Source organism: Anopheles merus, chromosome 2R (assembly GCF_017562075.2).
Source record: "Anopheles merus strain MAF chromosome 2R, AmerM5.1, whole genome shotgun sequence".
Taxonomy (NCBI): domain Eukaryota; kingdom Metazoa; phylum Arthropoda; class Insecta; order Diptera; family Culicidae; genus Anopheles; species Anopheles merus.
The window spans coordinates 19,967,472-19,990,728 of record NC_054082.1 but is presented as its reverse complement, the minus strand read 5'-3'; the positions used below and the strand labels follow the sequence as shown (position 1 = coordinate 19,990,728).

General features: G+C 50.0%; 2 protein-coding genes across 3 annotated transcripts in view; one reads left to right on the top strand and one right to left on the bottom strand.

Annotated features, from left to right (window-relative positions):
- The window catches only part of LOC121590905 (autophagy-related protein 16-1), a 258,486-nt gene that overhangs the window by 40,697 nt on the left and 194,532 nt on the right, over positions 1 to 23,257 (top strand). The window lies entirely within an intron of this gene.
- LOC121590904 overlaps positions 1 to 23,257 on the bottom strand; it is a 92,480-nt gene that overhangs the window by 38,947 nt on the left and 30,276 nt on the right. Inside the window, exon 3 of the mRNA XM_041911069.1 lies at positions 9,253 to 9,275. The gene's annotated coding sequence lies outside the window, so the exon portion shown is untranslated. The remainder of the gene's footprint in view (positions 1 to 9,252; positions 9,276 to 23,257) is intronic.

The window sequence follows — 23,257 nt, the reverse complement described above, 5'->3', positions numbered from 1 at the left end:
ATCGAACCGCGGCGGCTCTCAGTAGAAAACGATCCCATGCTATCGAGCCCGTGTTGATGGATGATGAACACATTTGATAACAAAATAATAGCAAATCGACCTTGACGATTGAGGGGTTTGAGGGTACGGTTGGGCGTGCATGGTAAAGGGAGAACAGAATTTGACCTCCTACTGTTTGAAAATAAAAGTGAAGAGCTGCTATTGTCCCGGTGGCATGAGAGGGTTTTGTCCGTTGGGGGCCTGTGTGAACTTTTTTCGCCAAGTTCGTTGCACTCTCGCTCTCTTCTAGTGGTTGTGTTTGCGAACGTGTCCATTATTTTGGCAAGTTTCCAAAAGTTTGCGTCATCCTCTGTGGCAAGCAGCATCCTAGTCAACGCTTCCTTGGGCGCTCCAGCCACCTGGGAAGGGCCGATCGATCTACTGATGACCCCGATTGGCGCCGAAGAAGGAAACAAAGCGTACCGCTTGGCGGTTCCGCTGCTTTTATGATAACCTTTTTAAAACACACACACACACACTCACATGCGCGCTCCACCCGGGAACTTGTAACATGCGCCAAACAGAACCGCTCTCGGGCGTGTTCTCGCATGTGCGCATGATGGGGTGGGGTGCGCTTGTAGGGCGAAAAATATGTAACCCTTCACGTCCCGTTAGCCGGGATGCTGCCCATCCCAATCGCCCCCTGTTCGCTTCTTCCCCACATGGCCGATAACTTTGTTGCGGGCGGGAATCGGCAGCCCGATTGGCCATCCACGATAAGCACTAATTCCCGTTGGTGGCGGCGGGCACGCGCAGGCTTGGATTCCCTCAACCCGTTCGACCGCCCCCCCTCCCCCTGCTAAACCTGCTTATTGAAACATTCTCGATAGTAATCACGGCATGTGTAACGTATCCTTTGCCAGTGCGCTAATGGCACCAACGGGGGGCTGGCGAGTGTCGGCGCTTCCGTCCGGGTCTTGTGTCTTCAGCGTGTGTGTGTGTGTGTGTGTTTTGCTATGCATTAATGCTTGCTCATGAGCAGCACCCTCATCCTCCCGCAGCCCCTCATTTGTGGCATTTTCTTCGACATCTGGCGTGCTGCGGTACAACAGCAGTGAGCCTTCCCGCGTGCTCTGACACAGGTCAGAACAACGGAGTGCGGCCCTAAAGGGTGCTAATGAATGCCATGTTCTAATTATTCTTCTCCCTGCGCTGCTCGCTGGTATGCTGATTACGTCCGGGCAGGTACGAAGCGACGTACGTGTAGGCCGCTGTTGGCTGCTGCTCCCAGAGGATCTCACCGACCCAGGTGTCGACGGATTATTTGATAGTAATTTCCAGCAATGAGCGTTACAACAGATCCGAGCGAATGGCGTCAGTGCAACAAATTTGCAATGCTTTCAGGGTGTATGTGTGTGTTTGACTCATTCTGTTGTGACGTCACACACGGGAGTACTCGCTTTTACGCGGTTGTCTTATCCTGCTGTTTGCGAGTTTGCGTGCGAAGCACGAGGATTTAGATAGAAACTGTTTGGAGAGCAACCTTGCGCAAGGTATTATCGACCTGCGCGAGAAGTCATCAGGCAAATGCGGAAGCATAAGGCGGAGCAGAGTAGAGCAGGAATGTGTGCACAATCGAAGGCGATAGGATGAATAATTAAACGACATCTTCGATTGCGGATCTTCGTGGTACTCAGCTTGCCTCGAACAGGTCCCGCACTCGGGCAGAGATCAGGAAAGTATGCTACCACCAACAAGCGAACTCAAACTCGTGGTGTGGAGGGCAGAGAAAACCTGCTGGCCTGTCGGTCGGTGTCACAGTGCCGTCGAAGCAGTAGCAGCAGCAAACAGCAGAATATGTAGGTAAGATTTTGAACGCCAAGATAAGTTCAACCTACTCCAAGTCTCGGGGGAGGCAAAACGGAAAGACGCGGAAACCGTTTAGCGCAGATGGCATGTTCTTCGCATTTCTGTCGCCCGTTTCACTCTCTGCGCCAATCGATTCGATGGCATTTGAAGCCAGGGGTTGAAGCCTACTACCATCCCATTCGAACTATCACCACCGTGTGTGTGTTTGTGTTTTGAAAACGATTTCCTACTCCTCCCGCAGACGGAACCGATTTGGGAGTTGGAGATTTTCACTAACCGATAGCCATTTGAATAAGGTTTTGCGGCGGCTAAGGGATGCTGCATGTTGTTATTCGCTCTGCTGATTGTGAATGATATGGGAAGAGGAGAGGACATCTCCCGTTTATCCCCCCCTCCCTCTAAATGGTTAGCTATGGCCTAGCAAGCCAAGTGCGGAACGGCGCACAGGTAGTGCGAATAGCGACTTTGCGGTGAATGAGACTACTCCATGGGAATTAGAACACGGCACCTATGTGTGTATGTGTATATGTTTGTTGTGGGTGATGAGCGGCCGATGCGATCAAGCTGGCGTACTGGAAGCAAACCAGCAGGGGACTGCAAATACTTTCATTAAATTTTGCCCAGCTCTCGCCGCTCCCGGGCCTGGAATTTGCCGATCCGAAGCGAAAAGAAAGTATCGTCGCAAGCTTCTCACACCTAATGCCACGTTTTGCCAGAATGGGTTGTTAGTTAGTGGAAATCCGTTTCGACAGAGTAATTTATTTTCCCACATCCTCCTCTCCCTCCCCCCCCCCCCCCGGTTGGGGTAGTTGTTGTTTGTTCTTTCTCCGGGTGAGGAAAGCTGGCAAGCACACTTCAAGTGACGTGCGTGTAAATGCAGCCAAGATAACGCCGGTGATCCTTTCCCTTTTCTTGCGGTCCGGGTGAGAGCGAGGTTTAGGCGAGGTGGAAAATTCCCGGCCCGCCCGTAAGGGGTACCTTGCCTGAGATGCCATCAACGCGGCGCTGGTCGTGTGGTGGACCAGCAGACAATGTGCTAAAGATTCGATCGACAGGCCCGGCACACATCTTCAAAGACGTTGCTGCTGCGTGGCTTCAGCGTTCGTGATTGACCATCGTAAAGCCGCCCCGCGCTAGCCGCAAAAGTAGGTTTCGGTGTGGCAAAATGATTGATAAGAGCCATGCACAACTAGCTGCATTGTCCAGGCTCCATGGGTCATGAACAATGTGTCCAAGTTTACAATAAGAACAATCGTGTACGCGCTGCGCTAAACGGAACGCTTGAAACAAATAGTGCTTTACATTGTATTGACATACATAAACTGCACCACGGAGCCGTTGTTTGCCTCAATCATTTATAACATCCATCATTAGGCCACGGGGACGGTGCGCTGCTAGGCTGGTGGTGCTGTTTGCCGCTTCAGACTAAATGCAAAAAACTGCTTCCCTGTGTCTGACCGTGCGCAGATTGGCTTTGAAGGAGCGGTAACGAGATGTCGTTTGCTTAAAGACACGTTTGATGGTTTTGCGTCGGGACTGTTAGCTAGCGGCGAGTGCGCTATTTCTGCTGTGTCCAATTGCTGTGTGCCGCATACTGCTGCTATTCTTGCGGGACGGACACATTTTCGCATACACAAACCTGCGCTCCGAGAGGTTCTGACTGCGTGACGAGCGGGACTATGCCGCCGGGCCTGAACTAATTTATCACCAAATTGCGCACACTAAATGGGTTGTTGTAGCTGTTAGAACGGGGTGCCGCCTAATGGGCTCGCTAAAAGTGGGTTAAGTACGGCTGGTACGGAACCCGTTAAAATTGTGATCTGTCATCGGCCCGTTTGGCGCATCGACCGCCGGGTTTTGGGTCGTGAGAAGCAGCGACACGAAACTGCCGAAAATCGTACCTCCTTTCGTTTCGGTTCGTTGTGCGTAGAACAGTTGAAACCGTTTGTACATTGGTGTACATTGGTGTCGGGTACGGGCAAGTACGTGCCGCCAGTTCGGGCGGCAGCAGCCTTTGAAGTGGCCAGCGCAACGTTACTGTACCACCGGTGCTTGTGTGTGTGTGTTGCGGTTGTTAAAGAAGATGTTTGGGAGTTAATTAGCCATTCCGGGGCGATGTAAGCCATTGGGGTTGAGTGTGACTGTGTGCCGGCTTTTGGTAGAACGTTCTTGGGGTGAACCGTTCTGGCGAGCGTTAAGTGTTCTCTCGTTTTCCCGCAGCTAGCAAGACCGAACCAAGGGCTAAACTGGCAAAGTAACGAAACGAATCAAAAGCCTTCACGCTAGGAAAGATTCACGCTTGTAGATCAAGTGCCAAACTGCGCTCGTGGACACTCTCTGTTTTTGTTTTGCCCGCCCCCCTCCCCCACAAACGGTGTGTGTTTAATCACATTCTTCCGGCATCGCTAGATCGCGGTTCGTGAGTGCGAGGGATTCAATTTCCCAAACAACCCGTACAGAAACACACACACACACAGCACCTTTGGATGATGATTTCCCGTACGGTCGTGTCCTGGCATACGAGTGGTGCGCTGAGGCAGCAGTAAGTCTTGTGCTCGTTTGGCCACGATGGGACGTCCTCATCAAGACGACGTGGAGATGCAAATTCCCTGCAAGGCCCTGGAATTGGCGGACAACAGCAACAACAACAAAAAAAGCACTAGTCGTGAGCTTTCCCGCTCGTCTCGCAGCGTAATGAACGCCGCCGCCGCCGCCTGTCGGGGGATACAGGCGTTGTGTGACGGTCAACACTTGATAAGGCGCTGTGAGGCGACCGCTCGACCCCAAAACGGGGCCGTTCGTTCGATGGCCGATGGAGCAGCAGTAAACAGAGCATCGAGCACCCGGCCGTACCTTTAATTAAGACCCTTTGACTTGAGATGTAGGCGACCCCGTGGAAAGAAATTCATCACGTTTCCGTTGGGCAGAGGTTCGACGGTGGCGCAGAGCAGTTCCTGACCCTTTCCGTAGCACCGGTGCCACATTCAAATGCTTCTCACATGCTTCCCAGGGGCGATCGGGGGAGCCCGGGAGGATAGTGGGCTGGCAAGGGGAGCGAAGGTGACGATGTGTTAGGCGTGCCGCGGCAATTTTCGCCCGACACACACACACACACCGGGCGCAGCGCAAACATTTGGTGGAATTTATTGTTGCTGTCGTGCTCGGGGTTGAAAATCGGTGGCGAAGGATCTTTTAATTTCGGTGCAGGGCTGGAAATGAACGGGGGCAATCTCAAGGGAGAGCAAACGGTACCTAACACACGGAGGATTGGTTGGCGTTTTCTAGCGAAATCGGGAAAAACAGGCAGCATTTGCCAGATGCAGCACCATCACTGATAAGCGAGCACAACAACCTGAGCTGACCGAGGGTTATGCGATTTCGATGGCCGATTGGCGGGCTAATGCACAGATTCCGAAGAAACATTACCAGCAGCCGGCACAAACGTACAGTACAGAAGGAATAGAAATTCCGGCGAAAACGCAATACGGCCAAGCATGTGGCATCTCGTCCACGCGGCGTATAATTATCTTTATTCATACTACGGCCCGCCGGTCCCAGCCGGCCAGTAGCAAATGGAGGTCAGCGTTGTGTCTTTAGCGAGATAATTTGAATAGTTTTCATCGCCTATTTCCTTCCTTGCGAAGGGAGCGATCGATCGTGCAAAATGGTTGTGTGCAATTTACCGGCCGTACCCGGGGCGGAAAACGGCCATTAGAATATTTCAATAATCGAATCATTCCAATCTCGCGCCGCAATCATCCGTCTAGTGCAGCCCCGGTCTAACGGGCCCGGTTGCAATCTGACGCGGATGCGTCGGTGCTACCAGCGTGCGCTATTAAATCTGCACACGGACACACGGATCGTGTGCCGGTAGAATAAACGCATCCGTTCTTTCCGATCAAGATGGAGGATGCATATAGGTGTTTGTTCAATCTGTTGCTGCATCGACACCAGTGACCGATAAAGATGATGTCCGTTGCAGCGCTACTGCGAATTAGCACCAACGCCAGCAACCACAGCATGATGGGGGGATGAGGGGTTTAAAAGGGTTGGAGATATTTTTCCATTATAATTTCAAATTACATTTACGGTACAGCTGCCACCGGATTGCAATCGACCACGATCGCCGCGTAACCTGAACCGCTACTCTCCTCCCTGTCAGCCAAGCACAACAAAGTTCCTCTATGTCGTCGTCGTCGTGGACGTTCTCGCTATCTTGCGGTCAGTAGGTTGTTCTGGTTGGAATTCTGGTCTTTATGCTACTCCACACGATGGAGAAAAGGGTTGAAACAACGAACCTTCTTTTCACTCGTTGTTTTTTTTTTTTGTGTGTGTGATTCGTTTGCCAAAGGTGTGAACCCTCCGGGTTTGGCCCAGAAACGAAATCTTTCCCATGACCGTCGTCGTGAAAATGATTATGCAGATCAAATTGACAGCAACCGAAAAACGTGGCATCCGTAATGAAGAAATTGCTGCGACCCCGGGACCACACTAACCCAGATACGGAGGAGAGTTTGTGAGTGTGTGTGTGAAAGGGATAGAGAGAGAGAGAGGGCACAATCGTGCATGAGTCGCATCGGGGTTGTGCGGTGTGTGCAGTATTGGGCAGCTCTCTTAGGCTGGAATGTGTGGCACCAACACGCAAAGCCAAGATCCAAATTTGGTGATAGAAGTTTTCGTTTCGGGTTTCTCCAAAACCCCCTTCATTGTGTGCTCTCCCTCTCTCTCATTTATTCCTAAATTCCGTCAAAACCCCCATACCCATCAAGGAATGAATTATTCATAATTTGCACCTACCGCGGGGCTTCGATTTTCATCCCTTTGTTGGGTTGCGCGCCCGGGCAGATGTGCATGAATACGAGAGAAAAAAAAGCACCGGGGGAAATGCATCGTGCACCCGCTGCTGCCTCACCTCATTAGAATGTTCGGTTTTGCTCTCCTTCCCCCGTGAGCAGCCCCCGTGTGCTGATCTGGCGGTGGGTGAACAAATTATGAAACTTAGCACCTTAACCTTTGAGTGCTGGGGTGCTTGGTTCCCCAGTGCTGTGTTACAATTACGATCGGCGTGAAGGCGGTGCGGATTTGGGCCCAAGAAGAATGTGAACTACGGCGCAAATAACTGTAGTTTTGGGTGGTATTCGATGCCCTTTTGCTTCGGACCATACAAGCCATACAAGCGGCGGAGATGATTGGTCGTGTTGTGCCGTAAAAGTTCTTTCCCCCCCACGGGCCCTTTCCATCCAGAGGGCTTTAGGGCTTCCCAAATGCGGGAAAAAAGCAGCGTGAAACATTGCACTCAAGATGGATGTGTTACGGTGTTCTGGAGCACCGAACAACGCTTCCCTTCAAAGCAGGGTCTCATTGCGCTGCGCATCATTTCGTTCTTGGTCGTCTCATTAAAAAAAGGCAGATCGGGCGGAGTATGTGTGTGTGAGAGCGAGAGAGTTAACAATTACGTGCGGTTCTGATTCTGATTTGCCGCCTGGCGGCCGAGGGCGTGTAGTGTTGGGAATAAAAAAGGGCAAGCCATCCCCCCCCCACCCCCGACCACGGCTAATTTCGAAATCGAGCAACCGAAAAATATTATTAAGCCCAGGCTCGGTCGGAATCCCTGTTCGGCTTTGGGCACCATCGCCCGTCAGCACCTTTTCGGGTGACTTCGGTTGGGCAGTGCCCTCCCCTAGCAGCCAGGAATTTGCTGTGGCATGGGATTCGATCGGGTGAGATGAAGCGTAACGAACCGGTGTGGCAATGATCCATCCGTTGCGGCCACCACGTTACACACCACCGAACGCGCGGTGGAGGTAGCTGGGCAGGCATCGGATACATTCCGCGTGCCAAGTCGTGTTACACACCACTGCAGTGCAAGAATCTGTTCTTTTACGGGGTAAATGCACGTTCTGTTTACGCCCTCTCGCCTTTCTCGCCTTTCTCTGTTGCGTTGTTTTGGCTGTGAAATTGGTCCAAAATTTTTGAACCATCCACAATTCCTTCCTTTTTTTTGGGTTCACTTGCCGCCTTGCAAGGTGGTGAGCGTTAATGAGCGTCCTCGTAATGCTCTCGTAAGGTCGATATGCGGCCTGTTTTTTCAGCTTCTTGATTTTTGCTGAATGTTACCGGTCGGATCGATGAACTCCGCCGTGGTGGCGGTGGTATGCGAGGTCGAGCAGATCGAAACACCGGGATTACCGGAGAAAGGTGAGAAATTACCACCTTCAACGAGCGTGTTAAAATGTGCGTAAAATTTTGTGTGCGGCTGTTATGCTGCCAGTCCGAAAACAAGGGCATCGCTTCCTGTCGAATGTTTCGTTTCGATGCCCGAATGAAATATCTTTGTTTTTTTTTGCGTACGGGACAATGTCTTTCCCATCCGGGAAATGGGATCGTCGATGCATTGGTTTTGCAGCATCAGCAGCAGGGGTGTCATTTGCTTGTTGCACACTTAACACTTTACCCGAAGAGGAAATGGCGCTTCAGTTAGCGATCGATACGCGTACCGAAGAAACTGGATCGCGTTCTCAGAGTGTTCCGACCACGAAAAGCGATTCATTATTATCGTTCTTCCGGTGCAGGCAGAAGCTTCCGCCAGTGCGGCAGCACCCTTAATTTAAAGTCGTTCGAGCTGCGGAAACAACTTAATCTCTGGATTGAAAGTGTTTTTTTTTGCAACAATCGATGAATGAAGGCTTTTCCTTTCTCTATGTTAACTTGCGAAGATGAAACTTTTTTTTTCTATATAAAAAAACATTCCAAAGCTCTTTTCTTAATCACCGGTTTCCCTTTTTATCGCGCAGCATCGTGGTGCGCGGATGCTGACAATTACCGCCGACAGAACTTCTCATCAAATGTGGCGTAATTGAATTGTGAGCGTCCCAAAAGGGATCGCAACCAATAATGGTTCCACTTGCGACCAGCACTGTCAGCACGATTTTGTCCCTGCCACAGGGACAGGGCTGACCGGAAGTCACAACTGGACGCGGAGGTGCGATTGCTCATCAAACTTACTGTTGCTGTGCGTTCTTTGCTAGAGCTTTGATCGTGCTCCTGGGATCAATTTTCCCTACTTCTAGTCCGTTATGTTGGCTGCGGTACAACAATTGCAAGCAGTACAAATATCCGTTCTGTCAACATGTTTCCCGCGTGGTCGTCGGTGTGTGTGTGTGTGTGTGTAAATGGTTATCATCCGTTCCCTCCGTGCTGCGCAAATTATAGCTTCAGTGTTGTAAGCGTTTCGTTTTCATTACAAATAAATGAAATGAAAACTCGCTGCGTCAGCGATGGAAAGTGAAGATAATGTTTCTCCATTGCCAGATCGCTTCCGAGAGAGGGCAGTGAACCCCCTCGGCGAAGGTTTGTGGTTTCCTTTTTTATTTCAATGCTGTTGCAATAATTGCAATTGCTTACCTGTTGTAAAAACTCGATCAAATCTGTAAGAGAAAGTGAAGAAAAAAGGAAATATTTGATTAGTGTTTGTTTGTCTGCTGTTTGTCTTTTTGTAATGAATTAATTGATGATTTGATGCGCTCTAACTGATCTTAAACATTAATTTTTTACATGTTTTGTTTAGATGCACTGATTGGATTGCTTGTATGGAGTACAATTCGAATCCTGAACGGATTAGCCAATTGTTTTTTTATAGCTTACAAATAAGCTGCAATGAAAATAATTTGAAGATAAATTGCCGAAAGCCAAGCATTCAAAATCGGTTGCTTGTATCTGCGCAAGCATCTGGTATTGAATAATGAAGGTTGATGGAGATGCATTTAGAGTCTATAAAAAAACATGTTCTCTTTTTGTAATCAATTTCGCAAGTGCGTAAACGCTCCCGAATTACTGATCGAGCTGCTCTTGGCACAGTGTTCCCGTGTGGGGTGGATTCGCGTGTAATGCAGCACGTTTTCCACCGTAGCCTTGTTTAAATTTCAATGACCTCACCCGTGTGCCCAATGTTTGGCTTGGTGCTCATGTTGCCAAAATTCTCATTTTGCGTACAGGCAACAGTCTAACGAAACGAATCGAATTTCCAACCCGTCCGTTTGTGGGCACTTGCCGCTGTATCCCGAAACCCAAACGCTCCAAAATTTTCTGTTAAAATGCACATTTTCGCTCTCTTTCTCTCTGTGTTTTGCCGTGGGTTCTTAATTGCCAATCCGGCCATTATTTTGGCGCACTCCACGGGCACGCAGGGAAGGTCGGTAGAATGAACTCTCAAACGAATATGTGGTTGAGTCCGACAGGGATGAACAATGAAAAAAAAAAACACCTCCAACAGACAAGTGGAGGCTGTTTTTACGTATGCAAGTCGGTCAACTGGTTCAACAGCAGCAACTGGCTAACATGCAATTAACGAAACGAATCGGTGTAAATGAGAGCGGATCGGAAAAGGCGAACCCCGATGCATACGTGTGCTGCCTGTACCCTACACCCGGGGTCAACCCATAATCTACACACCGGCATTGAGCTCTTTTGCCGCATGCATCTCTTCGTACACTTTGACTGAATCTCAGCACCATTTTCTATTTCCATCGTTTGCTCTGCCCGATCATAGGGCTGAGACCACTAAAACGAAGCTCCCCGAGGGGGTGAACCGAGCGTCAGTGACAGAGAACATAAATAAAGGATTAATTAAAATGTTCCAAGGCTCGTTGCGCACGCGCGCGCCCCTTGTCGCTAAGGTGATACGCAGCCTCCGTCGCGTATTACGCGAACGCAGCGCCGACATTTGTCTACGAGATGCGGTACGACGAGATGCCGTTGCGCGGAACGGGAGCGATTTGACTTATGTTCCTGCTGCCCCAATCGGTTCTACCCGCTGTAGCTTCTGTTCTGCGCTATTATTAGCTGGATGCTATCATACATATATGCTCCAGCCGTGGAGGCTCTTGCGCGTTCCTTCCGGAGCAAAAACCTATCAGGCTACGGATCATCCACTTGCCAGATCCGATCAGATCGCCTTTCCAATTCGAAAAGGAAGGTTCAGATTACTATGCACACGCGTTCGGAGTCCGTTCCAGAAGAGGGCGGCCAGGTAGCGCAGGGTTTTGTAACAAATGATAGGGGCGGAAGCACTGCACCCGCTCTGCAAGGAAACGATGCGAGCAGAATTTACGAGCTCCTGATTCTAGATCAGCCGCATTCACAAACGCACACACACACAAGTGCGGTGGGGTGACGATGTATCATAATAAATCTGTCATGTAAACGTAGTATTACCACTGGAAGCAGAAGGGTTGTGGGTTAGCAGGAAGTGAGAGCTTCTTGCCATAGAATCTTTGCTTGCCGACTGGCCACCCAACCGTTCCCCGTTTGCCCGCTGTCCAGTTTGATTATGATGTCTCTTTTAAACCGTTTTAAGCCGTTGCATCGCTGTGTTTTGATTAATTTAGTTGGTAATTTAATTAGTCAATCTTGCCAGAAGGGGTTCCCGTTGGTTTCCGCTTGGACAGCTGCAATAAAATATTGCAACCCTTTTGGTACGTGGTATGAATTATGTGTGTTGCTCGGGAAGTGGAAAACTCGTTTGTTAACACACAGCAACATAGAAATACCCTCCGGTGGTACGACTTTTTTTTCCTTATGCCTCCGAGAAGATGCTGCACCGATGCATCGATGCGGATTGTTTATTGATCGTCTTTTTGTTGCTTACTGATGATTGGAGACTTTTGCTTGCCTACTGCCAAGCACGCGAGAAATCGGTCCGGGCTGATGGACACCCACTGTGGCCGAAGACTTTCTCCTTCCGCTGCGATTCTGGCGGACGCTCCGAGCGCCATAACTTTCATTGCGGTTTTATCTGTGGCGGACAGTGAAAATAATGTGCAAATGGGTGGCTGGGGTTTGATAGTATTTTTTTTGTTGGTTTCCCTATTGCTTACAGGTAAACGGGTGGTCAATTGTTGTGTGCATGTGCTGCAAATTCCTGCAACCAAACCACAATCCGGGGGATGCACAAAGGGAAACAACTGTGAAAACAGTTCAAAGAAGCTAGGGGGTTTCCCCTGCTGTCAGCGTTTGTCGCCGCATTTGTGGCGGCACGTTCGAGTTAGTGGACGGTCGGTGCGCCATCGGGTCCAACGTGCAACGACTTTCTCACGCGAAAGTCCCATCCGTGCCCCCTTCCCGATGCGGTCGATCGTTCGGGAATTGGTCAGTCACGAGCCAGCTCTAGCATGAGTCACCCGCGGTCCCGTGTGTGCGTTTGGTGCTTTGCCTTCGGGACACCTTATCCGCGATTTGTTTGCTTTCTGCAGTTCCTGCGATATCAGCTGGCATCGTTGTCATCATTATCGTGTGCGCGAGGGCAGCTCATAGCGTCAGTAGCGGCCCTTATGGTAATCGGGCACATCGAGCGGGCTACCGCTTTCCCATTGATGAAAATGTCACCCGGTCAGAGGGAGAGCTGCCTCACCGAGTGTTTCAACCACGGGCACGATTATGCTAAAATTTTAAACACATTCAACTGTGTGTGTGTGTCTTCCGATACAGATCCCGACCCGCGCCTAAAACGGTGCTCCCGTGCAATTGTGATTGCGAGGAAATGGCAAGGCAGCATTGAAGATCGAAATGTGCATCCTCCTGCTGGGGGAGTGTTTTCCGATTGTAACACACAGATGGCACGTAAATGAAGCGAACGTTGCTACGCTGCCAACCGTTTGCCCTTTTCCCCTAAATGCCAATGTGTGTGTGTGTGTGTGAGCAGCTTCCTGACTTGGGCGGCTGGATAGACCATCCGCGCGACTTGTTTATGATAGTCGCCTGGTTCGCAGGCTCTCCCCCATGAGAGTGTGCATTCCCTGCTGCGAAGCGCTGATAGCACAACAATGTCTTGGGATGGATTGCGAAGAGATAGGGGAGGCCGTAAGCGGGCGAACAGCTTTTCGTGCTTCTGGACGGGAGGGTGTACGCTTAAGAAACAATGTTTCATGCACGGAACTAGACCATTCCTATTCGGCGCACTGTTTCTGAAGCAATTAACAACTGCGATGCAGCATTCCTATTGGCGCGGAAACGTTCACATGTGAAGTATTCCCCGGCCTTTAATATCCGTGCCGTGAAGCCTTGTACATGGATGCGGTAGAATTGGCATAGCAAATGGCAAACAAGCAACATTGCATTTGTCATATCTGCCAACCGAAACCCGGCGGTGGTAAGATGTGTAAGACAGCATCTCAATGAAGATTAGTTTGTTGCGGCTGTGTTTTTGCTGCTGCTGCTGCTGCTACTGCCCTCGGAACTGCCGTTACCAGCGTTTGCGGAAGTGCGGAAGGAGGAAGAATTTTAATTGCACCTTAGACAGGGGGTCTCCTCATGCTGCTAACCGGGCGGGCGATGCGAAGATACCGGCGGCGCCCCGGTGTAGCAAACCAAACCGAACTGTTTTGATGAGAAACAAGCTTGGTGATGGCATTCGTCAGAGTGGCAAAACCCTCCCAGGCAACATTGTATAGTGTGGGATTCCAGTTCCCCCCCCCCCACAAGCACATATCTGGCCTGTTGTCTCGTTGTGTTCGTTTGTCCATTTCGACAGCAAAATGGGCCGGGTTGTTTTGATCGGGCTATCGAAAGGCATAATTACCGGTGGGTTCGATCATGAGCGAAAGAAAGCGTTCGAAAGATTCGTTTCTTTTACGATGTGCTGTGCTGTATCGGCAAGAAGTTCGATCGTAGAGGAAGCATCTCTCGAAACCTTTATCTCGGGAGTTATTTGTTTTAGTGTACTTCTTTGGCTTCTTTAGCGATGATTCGTCGTACTATTCGATCTCTCCACGCACAGCGTCGTGGGGAGTGCTGAAGTCGCTGTAATCTGTAATCAAATTTCTCGTTCCGCACATTGCGACCGTTATGCTCGAATCGAATATCCCGACCAGTTGGATCCACTTGGAACTGCTCTCCTCGATGGCTGTAACACTTCCAGAAGAAGTTTTTTTTCCCATTTCCTTCTGCGTTTAAGATTGGAGGTCGCCGCGAACGGTGCAACTTCAAACCGCTGCGAGAGCGGCCTCCCCTACTAATGACAGGGGTTTTTGCTAAAGTTGCTGCTAGCTTTGTTTAAGCGTAAGAGTGTTGAAATATTGCTCCTTCTATTCAGCGGCCACGGTATCGGTACGGCTATCGGGTACTGCTTGATGGATGGTCCGTTTCGTCGGTAGGTTGTGCACCTCCGGCTTCCCAATCGCCCAATTTTGGCAACCGGTGCTCGATCAAAAACAAAGGAAAGGATCCCACAGATGCACTGTTCTAGGCGGACATAGGAAGAGTGAGAGAGAGAGAGAGAGAGAGAGAGAGAGAGAGAGAGAGAGAGAGAGAGAGAGAGAGAGAGAGAGAGTGGGCCTCCTCTAACTACGTCACTTCAAAGCTAACGGTGCAAATCATACACCCCACCCTCCCCGTGTGCTTGCAGGTGTGTTCTGTTGGCCGGTGTCGGTGGGACGTGTGGCAATTACTAGTACTATTGTACCGTTCCAGCAATTCGCAATTCAATTGGCATGCTAATGGGCGAAGGGTGTTGAATTGGTATAATTATTCAATGATCGAATTAAAACGAACGCTTGTTGTTTGTGTGCAGCTCTACAGTGCGAACACATCCCGAGAGGCGTTCGCAAAAGAATGATTTGCCCTTGTCTCTGTTCCGTTCTCCCTTTTCTGGGATGATGCTTAGAATCCGTTACACGGCTGAATTGTAATTGCAATGTTGTTTTGTTTCCTACCTCAACGGTGTGTCATTTATGGAGTGTTAGTTTGCATTGCAGATAAAAAACAAAATTTTATACATCTTTCAACATGAATAGCAAAAACAAAGTTATCTCGTTGGACCTCTTCCTGTTTGCAATTGCATTTAAATCACTAAAATAAAGCATTAATATTCTCCCTATGATGCATCAACCGTGCTTTCTTTAGCAAAACCGGTGCCCCACATAAACTCGCACCGGAAAAGCATTAATCTGCTCGTTTCTCTGCATGCGCTGGTGTAAAATATAAATTATAACTAATTAATACGGAAACCCTTGGTCAAGTATACCAATCGCCATCCTGTGGGAAGCAGGCGGGGTAACACACACACACAAACACACACTCAAATGGGACTGTGCATATTTTGCTGACCTAACTATCGGTGATTAATTTATGCAATTAGTGGAGAGAAAAGGGCGTACGCCTAACCAATCTCCCTGCGGTTGCCCATATCTCCTTGCTAAGGTAAACATACATTCCACTTTGCAAACATCAGTCATGCCAGCCTGCTTTGACAGTGGTTGATGCGATCTAATGGGTGGATGGGATGGCGCTCGGGGAAAGTGGGTCAACGGAAGCAATCGCGGCGCTAGAAACGATCCCGAACCCTCTAATCATGTCTCCCCCCCCCCCCATGCCCCATGTTCGCTTTTCCTTCGGAACGTTCTCAAGGACATGGTAAAAGGTCATTACACGTAGCAAATGAACTGCTCCGAACGCACTGACACGGTACAAAAAAGTGGTTTGCAAACAAACAAAAACGCATATAATTGTGCCCAGATGGGTGGTGGTTGGCCCGTGTCCTCCACTGGTACGTCCAAAAGTCCTTGCGGGTACAATCATGCAAGATGCGACCGTTGGTGATGGTTTTTTTTTATGCTCTTCTTTTTTCGCGATGAGCAACGCGCTATGATGTTGCATTGTGCATCTGCCTGGTTCAAGGTTAAGCACACTGCTGGTGCTAATTAAATCTCTTACATGGTGTACATTTCCTCGGCGTGCGTTGCAGGTGGCTGTCGGCTGCTCGTGGAGGCGCGTCGCGGCCGACCACCAACCGTGACAGTCGGTGCTAATTGTCGTTTTATGGCAACGAATAGCTGCACGAACTTTGACAGTCGGTTGGACAGTCCACTGCCGGCCCATGCCATGCCAATACATGCCGTCATATTAATCGGAATTACTCAAAATAATTAACATTCCTAGCAGTCGAAGCGGGTTGCGTTGCCACCGGGGGTTTACCCCGGACCACACTCGGGCACATCTGTTCTGTGCTAATTTTATGTGGTGCCCTCTCATTTGCGGTCACCGATTTGGCCGCCGGGGCGAGCAGGAATCAATTTGCCAAGCGCATCTGTCATCGGGATTGTTTTAGCCGTAGCCCTTGCTGCAGGTTCACTCACAGTACTCTCGATCCAGGTGCAGGTGGTCGGCAGTGCGGCTTTTGACCGTGGTGCGAGAATTTCGCGGCGTTCCAGTGTTGTTTTCCACTGTGAGAAACCGGATTTATGCGATCGTATGCGATTGTATGTTGTGGCTGGGTGATGGACCGGTTGGGCAGCAGCAGGACGTGCGAGGATAAAAATAGCGTAGCAAAACAATCAACCGGGTGCTGGGCATGGGGTTTCGCACACGACCGTTTAATGTCGTCCATGGTTAGGCTGCACAACGGCTACACACCGGGCCTTGTGCAGCGGAGTGTAAAAACAAACTTCAAAAAGTGAACCCTTTTTTCCTCTCTAGTACGCGCCCACCATTCAGCAACCATTGCTGGTCTGACAGGTGACAAATATTGACGAGAATGGGAAGTGTGCGTCGGATGACGACACAGCGAGAAAGATTCTATTTTTAGCCCTCCAATCGTACTCGAGAACGGGTTGATGGTGGTTGATTTTGCTAACCATTCTAGAACAGGTTCGCGCTGCATTGCTTTCTACGCAATCCATGCATCATCGTCCCATTGCAATCTAGCGATGCAATGCTTCGAAACGTGTCTTTTGCTGGTCGGTGAAGAATTTCCAAGAACTCGTGATACGTTATAATTAAATTGAAAAAAAGGAATGAGAAAAATAAACGCGACCATTTCTATTCCTCGTTTCCCGCGATATGGTGTACGCCGAGGGTTGTGTATGGTTCAAGCTCGGACGTAAAGGTGGTAGAAAGATGCGTGACATGCATGCGATGGGCGCGATTTTCACCCGGAGCGTTTGTGGGCATGCACATTCTATCCCGGCGTGTCCCGATCGTTTCGCACTGTCGCTGACCTTTCTGCGCCGACATGGGAAAGTGACCGGCAGCGATCGCGATCGGCACGAATAATTATAGCACGCACGCATTGCGTCTTGGTGTCGGTATAATCCCCGATTTCACACTTGCCATGTTTTATGGTTACTCCCCCCGTTCGCAAAGATTACACTAGCTGCTGCTGCTGCTGCTGCTGCTGTTGGCATCGGTCAATCAAATCGAGCTCGTGCAGCAAATCTTTATATCCACACACGCGCTTCACCGTGCACAAAACTTCCCACCGATTCGCACAGTGGGGGAGGTACTTGGCAGGCGTTTAATTAAATGCAAATAAAGCTCAAACGGGTACGCTTTACATGGCACGCACAGCTGATGCTGCCGCCTGCTGTTGCCGCTCCTGATGGTGCACTTTCCCGCAGGGTCGATCGGTGTTGCATGTCGGACGATGATGGCACCAAAAGGGAAGAGCGCGAATGCGTTAACCTTCGGTTAAGAGCGATTAAACAGAGATCACGGGTTCGTCGCTTGCTCGTGCGAATGAAACTTGGGTGGTGGGTGGAAATGGGCCGTGGTTTTTGATTGACGCTAGAATTTTACGTCAAAACATAACTCTTCTTGTGCTAGGCGATAGATCGGACGGGCACTGAGGGTTTGAAGGATTTTTAATAGGGATAGGTGTTAGACGTGTTGATGTCGCTCAGCAGAATGGAAGCTCGATCGAAGAATAAATGATGCATGACATTTTCTATACCTCATTGCAGTATTTCCCCTTTTTTACAAATACTCTTCCCCATCACGCATCGTGACGCATTGTAATCGAAAGTTTTCGCTTAAAAGAATTTACTACTTTCACATCGTTCGTTTAATGTATCTAGGCTCCCTGCGGTCTCTTTCCCCGGCAGAGACGTGCTCTGGCTGCTAAATGCAGGTACCGTCCCGCTACGGGCACGATCAATTCGCTCGTTGATCGTTGTCACCAGCCGGCCCGGGATGATCGGTGACCGACGGGCAAACCTTCCCTGGCCTCTATTTCATCGTCTGTCTTGCTGCGCGCGGGACAGGTGAACCAACATACCCGTGACGGTTTTCTGAATCGTTCTCCGATCTCGTCTATTTTGACGCTTGAACTACGGATAAATTGCGGTCAATCGGGTTTTGCGGGTGCTGCGATGAGACGACAAACAGTGGGGTGGGGGAGATTGCTCGACCGCGCTGGTATATTCGACCAGCAGCAGCACAGTAAAACAGTCCAGCAACACAGAGTGGGTGGATGGGTTAGGTCATTGCGAACGGGGGAAAGGGAGCCGCATAACAAAATCAGGTTAATTGGAGCTCGGGGGGGGGGGGGGGGAAACTATCTTTTTCCCCTTCGGAAAAAAGACATTATCTTCGTCGCTGATTGTGCAGAACTGGATTGTTTTTCAGCATTATAAAAAGGGGAGGGAGTTGCCGCGGGAGTTGACGAGATTTATATTGATCTGATTAAACTTTTCTCCCTCGCTGTACACATGCCTCCCTTTTGCTCGCCCATCCATCCTTCCTGCCGTGGTGGTTACTTCCTCGATTGGTTCAGTCGCTTCCCGCGCCCTGTGACAATGTGTAACGCATCCCGGTGATTGGGCGGACTTCCGCTGCAACCGAACCAATTGACTGCTGGTAGGGGCGTTTTTTATGGTGTTGAACTGATTATTTTTTTGCTGTTGTTTACTTTTCCCCGGCCCGACCCGGCGCATCGATTCGCACGAACGCGTGAGATCGTTAGCGAAGAAACGGGTCAATGGGCGATACGTTTCGCAACTTAATGTGTGTGTGCATTTGTTGATGTTGTTGTTGTTTTTCTCACCCCGAGGATATTTGTGCCACGCGGGAAAAGCACCATCGATTGGGACGCGTTGGACTATTTTTGGACACACGAATGAGGTTCCTCGCCTGGTTGCCTTTGAAGGTGTCAAATCTTTTGTTGCCAATTGATATTAAAGCAGCGAATGTGACCGAAATGCACGCGGCAAAGCGACGCTGAGCGCGAAGGGACGAACGCTCTGTTGTCTTCTTGTAATCATGCCACTCTCTCCCCATTCCGTGCTTCGTACGTGAACGGAATGATTGTGTTTGATACATTGCTGTTAAAAGTTCGCACATTCACATTTCACGTTCGCCGTCGTCTTTGGAGGAAGCTTGATGGAAAGAAGAAGAGAAAAATAGCCCGAAACTTCCCTTCTGATTTTATTGCCATTTTTCTCCCACTGCTCGAAACCACTTTTTTGGCCATCCTTCCTGATGCAGGTTCTTGCCCGTCGATGTTTCTCTCACTCTGCTCGGCACACACGGCCGTGAGATGGCATTTTCTTTGCGATACACAATGTGCGTGGTACCATGCCCCGCGAACACGTGTGCGCGAATTTACAGTTACTTCGGCAGGGAGCAATCAAATTGCCAGGTTGGTTGGTGTGTTTCTCAAAACTTACCGACCGAAACCGGGTTGCACTGTGCGTGTCGTCCCTACTGCACCGAAGATAGATGCTTGCGCTTTAAGGGTGTGCGTTTTTGTGCGCACATTAAACATTCGCCCGTTCAAACGCAATGTCCCCAATTGAGTTGATTTATCGGTGCGTGTTGCCGCGTCGCTGCGGTAAAAGCTCACAAAACGGTACGACCATCGCATTCGATCCGTTTGATCGTCGTGCCACCACCAAAAACGCAACCCAACTGGATGTCTGGATGCAGCCAATGCGTTTGCACAAGAATGTCCCATGCTCTTAAAGTTGGCCATTCGCTGAAACACCAGCCCAAAGCTGATGGAAACTAGAGATAGCGAAAACTAAAAGCACTGCTGCGCCGGATCCGAAACACAGACCAAAAAAAAAAAAAAAAACGGTACCTCCTACACACATTGGCCGGTTACGCGCGCGCTTAACCTACATTCCCGTGCGCCAGTGGGGTTCGTATCTCGGGCAACTCTCAGGTTCTGCGGATAGTGCCTAGCACCGGCCAGAAACCAGAATCAACGACCGGCAGGCGTTGATTATCGCCCATCGCGCGGGATACGCGCCCGTGTCTGGATTATCCCGGCAACATCGGAAAGTAGCAGCCGACACAAGCAGTTGAAGTAGAACACCCGCTTCGGGTGCAGTCTGCGCGAAATAACTAGGCAAACAACTTGTTTCACATGCCTGCTTCGCTTGTGTTTTTTTTTGTTGCTGCTCCACTCACTGCGCCCCCGCAGTGCATTCAATGCGTCCATTGCACATACACACCTTCCCTCAGCCGGCATGTAGCTGTGCCGTTTGCAAATTAATAACAATCAATCTGGAGCGCAATTTATGCATGCAATGCTTTGCGGCCGGCGTGTTTGGAGGGTGTAAAAAAATGAGCATAGTTTGGGACCCAAATTACCCGAATCCGCCCTCGGGAAATAGATCAACGTGCATCATCATCATCATCATCATCAGCATCCGCATCATCGTGCCGCGGTCTTTCTTATCAGATCGCACACCTCCATCAAAACAGTCAGCCGCGCGCCGCGTTTGATGTGTGTGTGTGGGGGTGAGATTGGAAACGAAAACATTGGTTGATGGTTTTCCTGGCTTTTCACCCGAAAGCTACCAATTTGTGCGGTGGTGGAATTTTTACCCGTACACACTCCAGCGCGGCCGCGCTCCAGGGGGAGTTGCACACTAGCAGCGCGTCGGGCAGAAGCAATAAATTGTGCTCGGCGTGCGTCGTGGTACACGCCCGTGTACACACCAGTGAGGAGCGCAGCATAATTTGTTGAAACGCCTTTTTTTCCTGCTCGGGGTTTTTGTTTCGTTTCGAACTCATCAAACATTCCCGAGCGACTTGCAATCCAACGTTCTGGTACGCAAACGATAAGCGCCCGCGTACACGAGGCGTGTGGTGTAAATTAAATTACCCCACCACGGGGTGAAACGGGGTCAAAGTCGGGCGCTCGAGCGCCTTCCTGCTGCTGCTGCTGCTGTCGATGCACGGGCATTGCAGGAGGCGTTGGCCGTAGACAGATGTTGTTGCCTAGCATCGCTGCAAAACCATCTAACGGGAGCTTCGGGGGTCAGCTGGGTGTGTGTGTGTGTGTGATTCGCGATCAGTGATAGCACCAAGAAGCACCTTTTTTTCAGCTCATTCTGTTCTGTCGGCGTCGGATCGCAATCGAACCGCGAATCGCGCAACCCATCGCAACTGCGTGCCGGGCACGAATCGGGCAGCGTGCAATTATGATTGAATTATGGTTAGGCCAGTGAAATGGAACATGAAAAAAACACAAAATAAAAGTTTGCAAGCTCCGCTTCCGTCCGTGCTCCCGTGGCGTCTGGTTTACGCGGTTCATGCTGCTGCCCGCCAGCCAGCGGTAACAGGCGCGCACCACGTGTCGTAACAGGCCTGGCAGAATGAAATTAAAACATCTCGCCTCTTTTTTATGTGTTCCTTTTTTTTGGCGCGACGAGCACCGGGTGATGGCGTGAACAAACAAATCCAATCCATCTCCCCCAGCACGGGTTGCGTTTTTTTTTTGTTGTATTCGCCAACTTGTATTTCTTCCCCCATTTCTCCCGTTTTCTCCGAATGTGTGGCCGCGAGCCGAAGAAAGTTATCTATTGGCCGACCGCCGTTCTTTTGCTCGCCTTCTTGCGTACCATTTCCCACGCCGCAGTAACCGCACGCCCCGCCACACGCAGCGAGGGGGGCCAAAAATCAACCAGCTTGTGGGGCAAAGAACCGAAATGATCGCAATAGGGTGTGAGTTCTTCTCATGGGTTTTTTTTTGTTTGCTTGCGGTTAGAGCGTCTGCAATGTATTCCGCACGGTATTATTCGGACTTCGAAAGCGTATTCAGGCGTCGATAGTAGGGTTCAAATTTTACCATAATTAGTTTTGCTTATCTTGCGCAAACCGCCCCTCGTACCACGCTTAGCCTCCAAAAGTCTCGTAGTTCTGTTAGCGTTGGTAAGGGTTGAGCCGTAAATTAACTTCACACAATCAATGGTTCAATTTCGGAAGATTACTAGCCGCGCCGGCCGGTGTACGCTGCTTAGGTGGGCGAGCCGCCGACCACGTTGGATTCCGGGTCATGCTGCCGGCTTCTTCTACCGCAACCCGCTGGGAATGTAAAACGATCATGGCTGGCGGAACAGAACGAAACACACACTGGAAGCTGGGAACAAATCGGCTTACTACCACCCTTTTGTAACTGTTTCTTGTTCTTGTGCGACGGAGGTTCGTCGCTTATCTGGCCGAGCTAATCACAACGATAATCTCAATGTCACATCGGTGGGTTCGGGTTACCCTTAATGTTACGGTAGCAAAAGCCGCACTAAAAGCTTATATCAACACACACACACAACCAGAAACATTTACACGAAGACAAAACTGCTTCCATTCTGTCACTAATTAAGCGACCCACGGGATCGCTGTTCAGCCTCATCTCGATGAACACAGCGCGATATGAGGGGCCGTAACGGTAGGTGCTTTTCCTCGCTTGGTTTCATTTTTTATCGAGCTTCGGTTCGAAAAGGAAAGTTCGTAGAACTTTTGCTCTCGTGGCACGGTGTTTGATGCTGCTGCTGCTATGGCTGGAGAAAGCATCGAGAACGGTACGCGAGAACAACGCACTGGCTCGCGCCGGTTACTGAAAATAGCGGTACATTTTTATGTCATGCTTCATTTTGTGACGTTTTTTTTCTCGAGCTGACCAACCCAAACCCAAAGAGAAGAAGACGAACAAACTAGAACGATCCTATGCACAACCATGAAGATGTCCGCGACCAGCAGCAGTAGCAGCAGCACTTCCTGCTTCAAGGGTGGGGTAAAACGCGCGGAGAAGCGCAAAATGGTACGCATGAGCGAACCGTTTAATTAGGAAGACTCGGACCAAGTCCTCCTCCCCTTATTCTATGCTGTCTCAGCTAAAACTGCACCGTCCAGATGTCACGCAGCACGAGACGAACCGAGCCAACGGGGTAGAATGAACTCGGATTGAATCGGGTCAAGCTCGAATTGAACGCAACCATTTTTTTTGTCAGTTAGCCGATGCAACTGTTAGGGCCTGGGCTGAGCAATTAAAATGCGGAACATTGGTCTTATTTCTCTTTAAAGCTCCCTCCCCCGCCCGTACAGCTTCGCCGGTAACGGTGCTTTGGCAAAACACAACCTTTTCACGTGTTCGTTTCGGTTTAAAATGGGGCAGTGCGAGGGAAACGTGCGACGGCGAATTGAGTGTACTTCCTTCCCTTCCGTCTCCTGCCACTGGCCACTAGCCGAGAACGTCTGGCTGGTCATGCGTAATCGATTAGTTATTGTTAAATGGCATGTTTTTTCCTTCACATTACACCGTTGTGGCTGCGTGTAATGTGCCCAAACCTGTAGCAGCGGCTTGTAGCGCCCAGGCTTGTTGGTGTCGTGCAAAAGCTTGCCAATGACCAACTGA